The sequence below is a fragment of the Dipteris shenzhenensis genome, chromosome 27, assembly GCF_047967505.1.
Source record: "Dipteris shenzhenensis isolate YYH24624 ecotype China chromosome 27, Dip_SZ_1.0, whole genome shotgun sequence".
NCBI lineage: Eukaryota > Viridiplantae > Streptophyta > Polypodiopsida > Gleicheniales > Dipteridaceae > Dipteris > Dipteris shenzhenensis.
The window spans coordinates 11,643,896-11,654,517 of NC_141622.1; the positions used below are offsets into that span (position 1 = coordinate 11,643,896).

The window sequence follows — 10,622 nt, forward strand, 5'->3', positions numbered from 1 at the left end:
AGGGGAGCATAGGAGTGGGCTAGGAGGAAGGTGTAAGAGCAAGGGGGTGGGGGGAGAGAGAGAAGAAGGGAGGAGGAGAGGGAGAGGAGGAGTTGCAAGGTTCGAAGAGAGGGAAGTAGGAGACACGGTTAGGGCATGCTTTTGGACGTGAGGGTGCAAGGGAGCATGGAAACTTGGAGATGTTACTACCACTCGCAAACTGGGAGATGGTAGTACTACTCGCAATTGGGGATAATGATTTCTAATGGACTCCAGCCAGACTCCATCTCATTTGAAAATTTTTGGTTGCATTGCCTATGTTCATGTGCCAGATGAGTTGAGGTCCAAGTTGGATCCAAAAGTTGAGAAGTGCATCTTTATTGGTTATTCTCTACAGCAGAAAGGGTATAGATATGCTATAACCCTTCTCATAAGTTTACAGTGAGCAGAGATGTTGTTTTTGATGAGAAGAGCAGCTAGTATAAACGAATAAATGTGATTGATGATGTAGATGCACAAAATGGTAATGCTGCACAGAATTCACAGCAACAATCACAAAATATTAGTGGACCTGCAGTGTCCTCTAGCAGTGGTTCACATACTTCACCATGGACAGGCAGATTGAGATCAGGAGAATCTCCTCAAAGCAATGCAGATAGTGGTATGCAGGCATCACGAAAAGGAAAAGAGAAGGTAGATCAGCCCATGTTTGATGTGAATGCAAGTCATTCTTATGTGGATGGTGAATCCAGTGGCTCAAAACAGAGAATTGATGATGAGTTGGGTATTCCTTCTGTTGTTACACCTGGAGTAAGGAAGACCAGGGATGTTTTGAGAGCACCTAGAAGTGAGCCTATTTTGCGCAGGTCTACCAAAGCTAGGTATCCTATGGATAGGCTGAAATATGATGGATTTACATCCATTCACTATGCCTATATGGTCAAAGTGATACAGGAACCAGAACCCACTTCTTTTGAGCAAGCCATGGGAAAAGAAAAATGGGAGAAAGCCATGGATGAAGAAATGGATGCCTTGGAAGCAAATGCTACATGGGAATTGGTGCATTTGCCTAAAGATAAGAATGCAATTGGCTGTAAGTGGGTTTATAAGGTGAAGCACAATGCAGATGGTTCTGTGAATAGATACAAGGCAAGATTAGTTGTCAAGGGGTATGCATAGACATATGGCATTGATTATGAAGAAACATTCAAGCCGGTTGCAAGGATGGCAACCGTAAGAGCAGTCATTGCTATGGCTGCATCAAAGGGATGGTCTTTATATCAGATGGATGTAAAGAATGCCTTCTTACATGGTGATTTGCAAGAAGAGGTCTTTATGGAGCAGCCACTAGGTTATGTTCATGCTATTCATCCTGAGTTTGTTTGTAGGTTGAAGATAGCCTTGTATGGCTTGAAGCAAGCACCTAGAGCATGGTCTGACAAGATAGGACAGTATCTTGTCACTATTGGCTTTCAGATTTCCAAGGCAGATTTCTCACTTTATATGAGAAAAATAGAGAAAGGTATTATGCTGCTTGTCATTTGTGTTGATGATTTGATCATCATAGGTGATAGTGATGAAGATATCCTTCATGTGAAAATGCTATTGAAGCAGAAGTTTGAGATGAAGGATTTGGGAGAGCTACATTATTTCTTGGACATTCAGGTGATTAGATCACCAAGTGGGATACGGCTCTCGCAGAGGCAGTATGGATTGGACATGCTATCCAAATATGGGATGATAGGCTGTAAGCCTATTTCAGTTCCTTTGGAGCAGAATGTGAAGCTAAGCGCAGATGCAGGTGAGCTTCTGGAAGACCCTACTATGTACAAATGCATAGTAGGAAGTTTGATTTATATGACTATTACCAAGCCAGATTTGAGCTATGCTGTTGGATTGGTAAGTCAGTTTATGCAGGCTCCAAGGAAACCGCATTTGGATGTGACTAGATGCATACTCAAGTATGTGAAGTCCACATTGCAGTATGGAATATTTTATGAGACTTGGGTTTAGATACAGTTGCATGGATACACTAATGCTGATTGGGCTAGTAGTATTTCTGATAGACGATCTACCAATGGATATGTGTTCTCTTTTGGGAGTGCTGCAGTCACTTATTGCAGCAAGAAACAGCTTACAGTTGCCTTGTCGAGCACAGAGGCTGAGTACAGGGGTGCAGCAATGGCTGCATGTGCGGTAGCTTGGTTGCATAAGCTACTTTATGATATGCATCAGTCTACAGATGGGCTAGTTGTCATTTATTGTGACAAAATGAGCAGTATACACTTGGCAAATAACCCAGTCTATTATGCTAGAGCAAAGCACATTGAGGTGCATTATCACTATGTGCAGGAGGTTTTACTAGGTCTTATTGATCTAGTTTATGTCAACACAGAGGATCAGGTAGCTGACATATTCATGAAGTCATTGGGCGCAGAGAAGCTGTGCAAGTTCAGAGACCTGCTTGGTGTGCAGCAATTGGGATTGAGCTTGAGGGGGAGTGTTGAGATATCGAGCTCCACTCGTGATATGCCAAGGTGACCGTTGTGCATTTATGTCACTGACTTGTTAGCTACAGATGCGGTTGTACACCACCCATGAATAATAGCTGGATGATAGCTATCCTTATGTACTCTAGTTTATGGCTCAGTTAGTATGCCACCTTAGTTAGTTGAGTTTGATTTGAGACCCACATATAGGGTTCTTCTATTTCTTTGTACCAGAGTTCTTTTGGCTTTCACTACTAAGAAGAGGAAAACTGTTTTTAGCCTCCACCTTTGTGTGTATTCCCCCATTGTGTATGTGAGAAAGCCGCAAGTGAGACTCCTTCCTTCTCTCCCACTATCTTCACAACTTGCACCAAAATGTGCACATGATGTGATGTGCATGTAGAGCACAAAAAAATGAGCGACTTTTCTTTTTGGAGCACCCTCATATTCTTCCTGGATCAAGAGATATGACTTGATCTAGGTGGAGGGGCAGAAGGAGTGCAAATGGTGCTCAATGATAATGTGTCAAGTGATGTATCCCTGATGATGTGGTCATTGATGTGGCAGTTGATGTGTCCTTGATGATGTGGCTAGATGACATGGTAGATGATGTGGCCACTGATGTGGCAAGAGGATCAGATCTGATCAGGTGGTAGATCAGATGAGTTGATGATGTGGTAGATAAGATAAGTGGTGCCACATGTCAAACTAAGAACCAACCTTGTCTTGCCTTAACTACACCCTTGGATATGGTTTGTAGAGAGCCATGTGGCCTTATCTCTACCATGTGGTAGTTTGTCTCTCTGAGAGCTCTTTTGCAGTCGATGCGATGGCAATGGACGTTGATGGAGATCGTTGTTGTAGGGCTCAACCACAGATGTGGACACTTGAGGAGAAGGGTAAATAGGGAAGCAAGGAACCTCGGCCAGAGTTGATACCCCCACCTACGGCATGATATACTAGAAATCCTTGTAGGCCGGTACAGTTGTCTGCTAGCTTTCGGATGCGATTGAGGCAAAGATCAATGATCTCCTTGCCGATGGTGTAGTGACTGCGGGCAAAATTGTTAGCAGCATCTTCCTTGCCACTGATGAGTTGCTCAGGATGGAAGAGCTGACGATAAGTCCCAGTGTGCACCTCATCGATCACAGTGGGCTCCAAATTGAGGAAAATAGCACGGGGAACATGTTTCCCTGCACCAGTCTCACTGAGGAAGGTGTTGAACACATCACCACCACCTCCAACAGTCTTGTCGCTTGGCATTTGGCCATCGAGGTGAATGCCATGCTCAAGGTAGTAGAGCTCCTAGGAAGCGTTACCCACCTAGATGCTGACCACCATGAGCACTGTTTGTGGATGTTTAAGTCTGCTCGTGAGCTCCGTGAGCTCAAAGGAGCTTTAGTCAGAGCTATTGTGGTTGCTAATATCAGTCGCTTCATTGATGGCATTTGGAGAGGTCTTGTTGGTGACCGCTGGCAGAAGGTCGTTGATGTGACTCTAAGGAGGTCGCTGCAGTGCAGATTGCTAGGCTGTGGTCATTGCGTGAGGTGCTTGCCAGACACTCCTTAACTTTGCTGCAAACAATTCAACCTCCAAAAAGGACTACTGCTCCCTTTCAAGCTCTCAAAGCAAACTCACTGAGATAGAGTAGGATGTAGATCAAAGTAGAGTTCCTCCAAATGAACTCTCTCACAATTAGATTCTTATCTCTCTCTCTCTCTCTCAAATGAAGATTATCTCTTTTGGAATGAAAACAGATCCATATCTCTCTCTCAAAAGAGAATATGAGAGCAAAATCTCTCTCTCAATGAAAACAAAAATCTATACCAATAGATTTGTCAAAGAACACTGAATCTCTCTTATACAAGGATCTCAAAGAATGAACGAAATTGTATGACAAAAATTTCTTTCAATGTGGAAGTTCTCTCAACGGAAGAGAATCCTCACGATCACTCAAGAACACTCTTGATCCTCTCGATCACTCTCACTCTCTCAAGAATCACGATGCCTCAGCGGAAGGCAAGGGAGCTCTGATACCATGACAAAATATGAAGAGGGGAGAGGAGAAGAGTGGAGATGAGGAGAGAGGGCACAGCTAGAGAGCACACCACAAATGACTAACTGTACACTTGAAAAAATAGAATATATACAAACCCATTTAGGGTTAGGGTTAGGGTTAGGGGATCTAATCCTTTCCTTTATAGCACTCTATAAGGTTAGTGCTTTGCACATACGATCACATGATGGTGCTATGCACACGTGATCACATGATGTTGAGCATGAACTCTCAACATGTTGGTCACTTACAATCGTGTCACCGCTCGTTGTAGCATAGGTCCTCAGATAGTATTCAAGTGAGAGGTGTATGCTAAAGCATGGAAAGCGGTTCTTGTGCTCAATAGGAGAGGAAGAAGAGTTGATCACATGGATTGGTGGAGGTTTTTACCTCCATAGGAGTTTGTTGGTTACAAAAATTGTTTGTAGGGTTTAGAAAAACATACCATCCCTCAAGAGATATGGCTTGATGAAAGAGGAAACTAGTTGTTTGAGCATCAATTAGTGCATTTGGATTGAAATTGAGTGGGGTCAAATGGTCATCAATTGTGTGGGCTACCCCCAAGATTACTACTAGAGCATCACTATACTTGGCCCTTTCCTTGAGTGTTTTGTCATAGCTTCCTCACATCTCTATTGCATGTTTGTCCAATGCTCTAATGAGTATTTCTTGGCTTGACCATTGGATCTTAGAGTATCTATTTATTAAGGGCCAATTGCAAGGTGCATCTTCCTTATCTAGATCATGTAGATTGGCACTCCACTTGTAGTGATGGGTAATTGCTTCAAATGTTGGATGTGCTTGAAAGGAAGATGGTGCTTGTAAGTACTCAAGGAGAAACTTTTATTGGAGCAAGTTTGGCCTATGCCATGAAAGTAATCTGTGCTTGGCAAATGTGCATGGAAATTCCACTAATATTCCATCCTCCTCTTGACTTCATGTCTAGGTATTGCCTTCAAGGGAAGAAATCCAAGAGGGATCGACTTCACTAGTCGACCAAAATAGTCGACCAAATAGTATTCCTCTTCAACCCTCACAAGTTAACGTTGTTGGTGAGACTACAGTTCAATTATTACGACCACAAATCATCTTGAATGACTCTCAACAATAGGCTACAATTCAAGAAAAGGATCTGGGAACCACATGGATGCATGGGAATACATCTCTACACTCAATATAAACAAGACGACTCCACTTCCCAAATCATATAGCATCATAGTCAACAGATGCAACAGTGGTCAGAACTATTGGCTACTATGGCCTTAGAAGAGCAACAATATGAATGGGAAGGACAAATGTTGCCAACACTATTAACCAAATTGCAGTGTAGAGACAAAAAATCTAAGGCTCAAAGAAAGCATGTCAGAGCAAATGAGACAAAAGTTCCTTATTCAAAGTGCTCTAGTAGAAAGTAGAGAGGATGTACAACAAGGACAATCTATTTACAAGACACCTTCAGCTCTCTAAAGCCCTGAACGAAAAAGAAGAGGCAGAGCAATCCTTCCACAGAATGAAAGCATCTTGTGATGAGCTTAACAAAGAAATTGTGCTCTTAAAAGAGAACTTGCAACTAAAGAATGATCAACTCAATGCCACAACTGACACAAACCATGAGTTATAGCAAAGCATCACAGCATTCATATGTCAAGTTCAAAGACTAGATTTAGAAATTAGCATCTAGAGAACATATTGGGAATGCCAATGCCCAAGAACAAGAGCTACTCTAACTTCACATGCTAAATGATCAAATGCTGGGGTCAATAAAAGTAGCTCAACAATTCAATGTTCCCAAGCATGCCTACACCATATCACTTATCCGCAAGTGCAATAAACAAGGCACTGAGTTGCAAACTCAAAAGGCAAGAATTTCCAAATTGGAACTTCAACTTCTTATGCGGCTTTGGTTGATGTGGTAGCAATTCTAAGTTGAGTTGCATTATTTGACGGCATAGTTCCCTATTGTCAACCTCAGGATTTTTCTCTCATTGTATGCCATCCATGGCCTCTTTGAGTGTGGGTTGGATCTCAAATTCCCATTCAGGGGATAAAAGCAATGCATCAAAGTCCTCCATTTCTTGGGCTAAGAGGGGTACAGAGACCTCTTCTTATTGTAGTACATATCCAATGATAATGGCTAGGAGATGGGCAATGTAACTTTTGCCATTATGTGTGCTTGATATATATTTTGTAAGCGACATGGATATATGACTAGCCCAATCCTGCTTTTTCTACCTTCAAAGCAATGTAAGAGTTCTTACAGAAAGAAATTGTGTTCTTGTTCCCTTGAGGTTTAAAAATTTGGCCACAAACTTGGTTGCTTGACTGTTTGTTGGATAGAGGATCATGTCATGACATAGGCCCTTGTCATATAACTTTGTGCCTCATGGAAACCAGTCCTCAATTTCTAAAAATCTTACTTCCAAGTTTTTAGTTGGATAATCTTCTTGGGGCTTTGAAAATGAGAAGGCTGCCTCCATTCCCGACCTACTAAGGTAGATGTGGATAGGCTTTTGATTATGCGTCACTGAGCCATACTTAACCTTCTCCAAATCCCTGCTTTGATATGATTTCATGAATTGAATGATATATTCTGTCATAGCAGGTGTTGGTAAGAACGTTTGGAGCTTCTCTAAAAAATTCCCTAGGCCCTTGGCATGCAAGAAGTTGCATGCGCCATCTGACATGTTGAATATTGAAGCTCATGGCCATACAAGCTGTATTGTTCTTTCTATTGTTCGGTCCTTTTTGTCTTGGGAATCAAGCTGGTATGAGACTGCATCCTACATAACTGATGGTTTTGCATCCTCTTCCCTTATTTCCCTAGTCTCTAGCTCTTGTGGCTTTTGACAAAATATGAAGAGGGGAGAGGAGAAGAGTGGAGATGAGGAGAGAGGGCATAGCTAGAGAGCACACCACAAATGACTAACTGTACACTAGATTTAGTTGAAAAAATAGAATATATACAAACCCATTTAGGGTTAGGGTTAGGGGATCTAACCCTTTCCTTTATAGCACTCTATTGGGTTAGTGCTATGCACATGTGATCACAATATGTTGAGCATGAACTCTCAACACCTTCCCTCAAGATCAACATCATGAAGTAGGCCTTCCTTGAAGATGATGATTCTGGGGAATCGAAGAAGGACTGAGCATTACATTCCATCACACCCCTTTAATGGGAATGTCCGTCCTCTGCATCAAACCAAGAGCTAGTTGGTGTTTCTCGAATAGCTCTTTACCGAGTGGTTTGGTAAAGATGTCTGCAACATTCTCTTTGCTATCACAATGTTGCAGTGTGATGCCACCAAGTAACACTCTTTCTCTGATGAAGTGCTCTTTGACATCAATGTGCTTTGCCTTGGAGTGAAATGCTGGATTCTTAGTCAATGATTGAGTCGATTGATTATCACAGTATATTGTTGTTGGCTTTGACTCATCAAAGTAATATGTTTTTGACAATAGTCTTCTGAGCCATATAGCCTCACATGCACCTATAGTGAGTGCCCTATATTCTGCTTCAATTGAAGACAAAGAAATAGTTGGTTGTTTTTTTGACAACCATGATATAGCACCTTGACCAAGGAAAAATGTTAGAATAATGGCGACAGACAGGATTATCGTTTATTTATAATCAACATATTATAGATTGCTCTCTTTCTACTTAGGTGGTCTACTGCATCCTAGTTATATTTTTTCTTTTGAATTTTGAAGGAAAAAATGTAAACCTTGGCGAAACTTTAAATTTTCTTGCATAAAAATCTCAAATCTTAGCGAATGTTTCAGACATTTATTTTTATTAGGGCATATGAACTTTCGATGCCAATATAAAAGTTTAGCTTCTTAACGAAACTAACTTGAAAAAATCATCCATGGCAGTGTTTCAATATGGAGGGCGGGAAGGCAACGAGTACACCATTACCTCCATATGTGAAACTGAGTCAAGCAGATAGTCCCAAATCACATGAGGAGAGGGCCATGATGGCCAAGGTTCCTTATGCCTCAGCAGTTGGGAGTCTTATGTATGCTATGATAGCATGAGACCGGACATTGGATTTGTAGTGGGAGTTGTTATAGCTAGTACATGGACAATCCAGGAAAGAGGCATTGGGAGACAGTTAAGTGCATCATGAGGTACATGAAGGGCTCCAAGGAGATGTGCATTTGCTTTGGCAAAGGATATATGCATGTACTTGGGTACACAAACTCAGATTATGCAGGGCATGTTGATAGCAGGAGATCCACTTTTGGTTATGTGTTCACCTTTGCAGGTGGTGCAATGTCGTGGATGTCTCATGCACAGAAGTATATTGCTTTGTCTACCATAGAGGCTGAGTATGTTGCTAACCACATAAAGGGTTGTAAGGAGGCTATATGGTGCAATGTCGTAAATGTCTTGTGCACAGAAGTATATTGCTTTGTCTACCACAGAGGCCGAGTATGTTGCAACCACACAAAGGGTTGCAAGGAGGCTATATGGCTTGATCGGCTAGTGGTGGTGCAGTGTCATGGATGTCTCGTGCACATAAGTATATTGCTTTGTCTACCATAGAGGCCGAGTATGTTGCAACCACACAAAGGGTTGCAAGGAGGCTATATGGTGTAGTGTCATGGATGTCTCATGCACAAAAGTATATTGCTTTGTCTACCATAGAGGCCGAGTATGTTGCAACCACACAAAGGGTTGCAAGGAGGCTATATGGCTTGATCGGCTAGTGGTGGTGCAGTATCGTGGATGTCTCGTGCACAAAAGTATATTACTTTGTCTACCATGAGGCCGAGTATGTTGCAACCACACAAAGGGTTGCAAGGAGGCTATATGGTATAGTGTCGTGGATGTCTCGTGCACAAAAGTATATTGCTTTGTCTACCATAGAGGCCGAGTATGTTGCAACCACACAAAGGGTTGCAAGGAGGCTATATGGCTTGATCGGCTAGTGGGAGACTTGGGGATTCATACGGGTGTACCGACATTGCATAGTAATTCCATGAGTGCTATTCAACTAGCCCGAAATTCGATTTTTCATGCAAAGACCAAACACATTGAGGTCAGGTACCATTTCATCTGAGAGATACTTGAGGACAAGCGCGTAGAGCTTGTCAAAGTTCATACAGATGATAACCCTGAACATATGCTGAAAAAGAGTCTACCTAGTTGCAGTTTGAGTATTGTCGTGTATTGATGGGCATTGGACAGCGTGCTCACTAGTTCTTCTCCCTTTAAGGCACATCATCAAGAGTACTTGAAATATTGGGTGAACAGGAATAGGAGGAATAGGAGAAGGCGCTGATCCTCACATATGTATATATGCTCTTTTATATGTGTGGCCTTGCTCTCGCCATTGCCATAGCCATCCTCTATAGCAGTCCCAACCTCCTAAAAACCCACCCACCTCGCCAACCTTCACTCCCCTGCCTTCTTTACTCACCCTCCCTCCTCCGTCGGCTACGTTGCATGCATTGACAAAGGATCTACAGGGCAAGAGGGCAGGCAAAGGCTTGGAGGAGAAGGAACTATAGGAAGCACCTGCAATGTTGGTGGGTGAGACTGGCGAGGGAGCAAAACCCAAAGACAAATTGGGGTAGTAGGACTCATCTAATAAGGTAACCTCTTCTTCTTCGTTGTCTTCCTTTTCTTGCGCTTTTCGTCCATGGCAAGAAAATCTCCCAAATGGAGGGCGTCATGGATCATAACCCTCAAATTCAGGCCCCTAACTTACTTCTGTGTGTCAACTGAGTTCTGGGCATGCTTACAAGTCGGGAGTCTCGAGGAGATGCTATTGTTGCTGCCACCACTACTGAGCAGACATATAAGAGCATCTTCGCACCAGGCATAGCACCCTGGGAAGAGACAAGGGCTCCGTTGAACAAGATGGTCTACAAGGCTATGCTACCGGATAGGAGAGAGGTAGCCAACAAGGAGACTATGGCCAACGATTTAAAATGGAGACGGTTGAAGTAGTTGATCAGAAACTATGTAGATGGAAGAACGAACGAGCATGGGCTACTTCGTTTCATACAGGTAGGATTATGAATTGAAAACGATGAAGATCAAAGACACAGGAACGGATTTTGTTCTCTCAAGGACCCCTCCTCTTTCA

General features: G+C 42.6%; 1 pseudogene; it reads right to left on the reverse strand.

The window, feature by feature from the left end:
- Positions 1 to 3,335: 3,335 nt before the first annotated feature.
- Positions 3,336 to 10,356, reverse strand: LOC147883860 (tubulin alpha-1 chain pseudogene; annotated as a pseudogene).
- Positions 10,357 to 10,622: the final 266 nt, after the last annotated feature.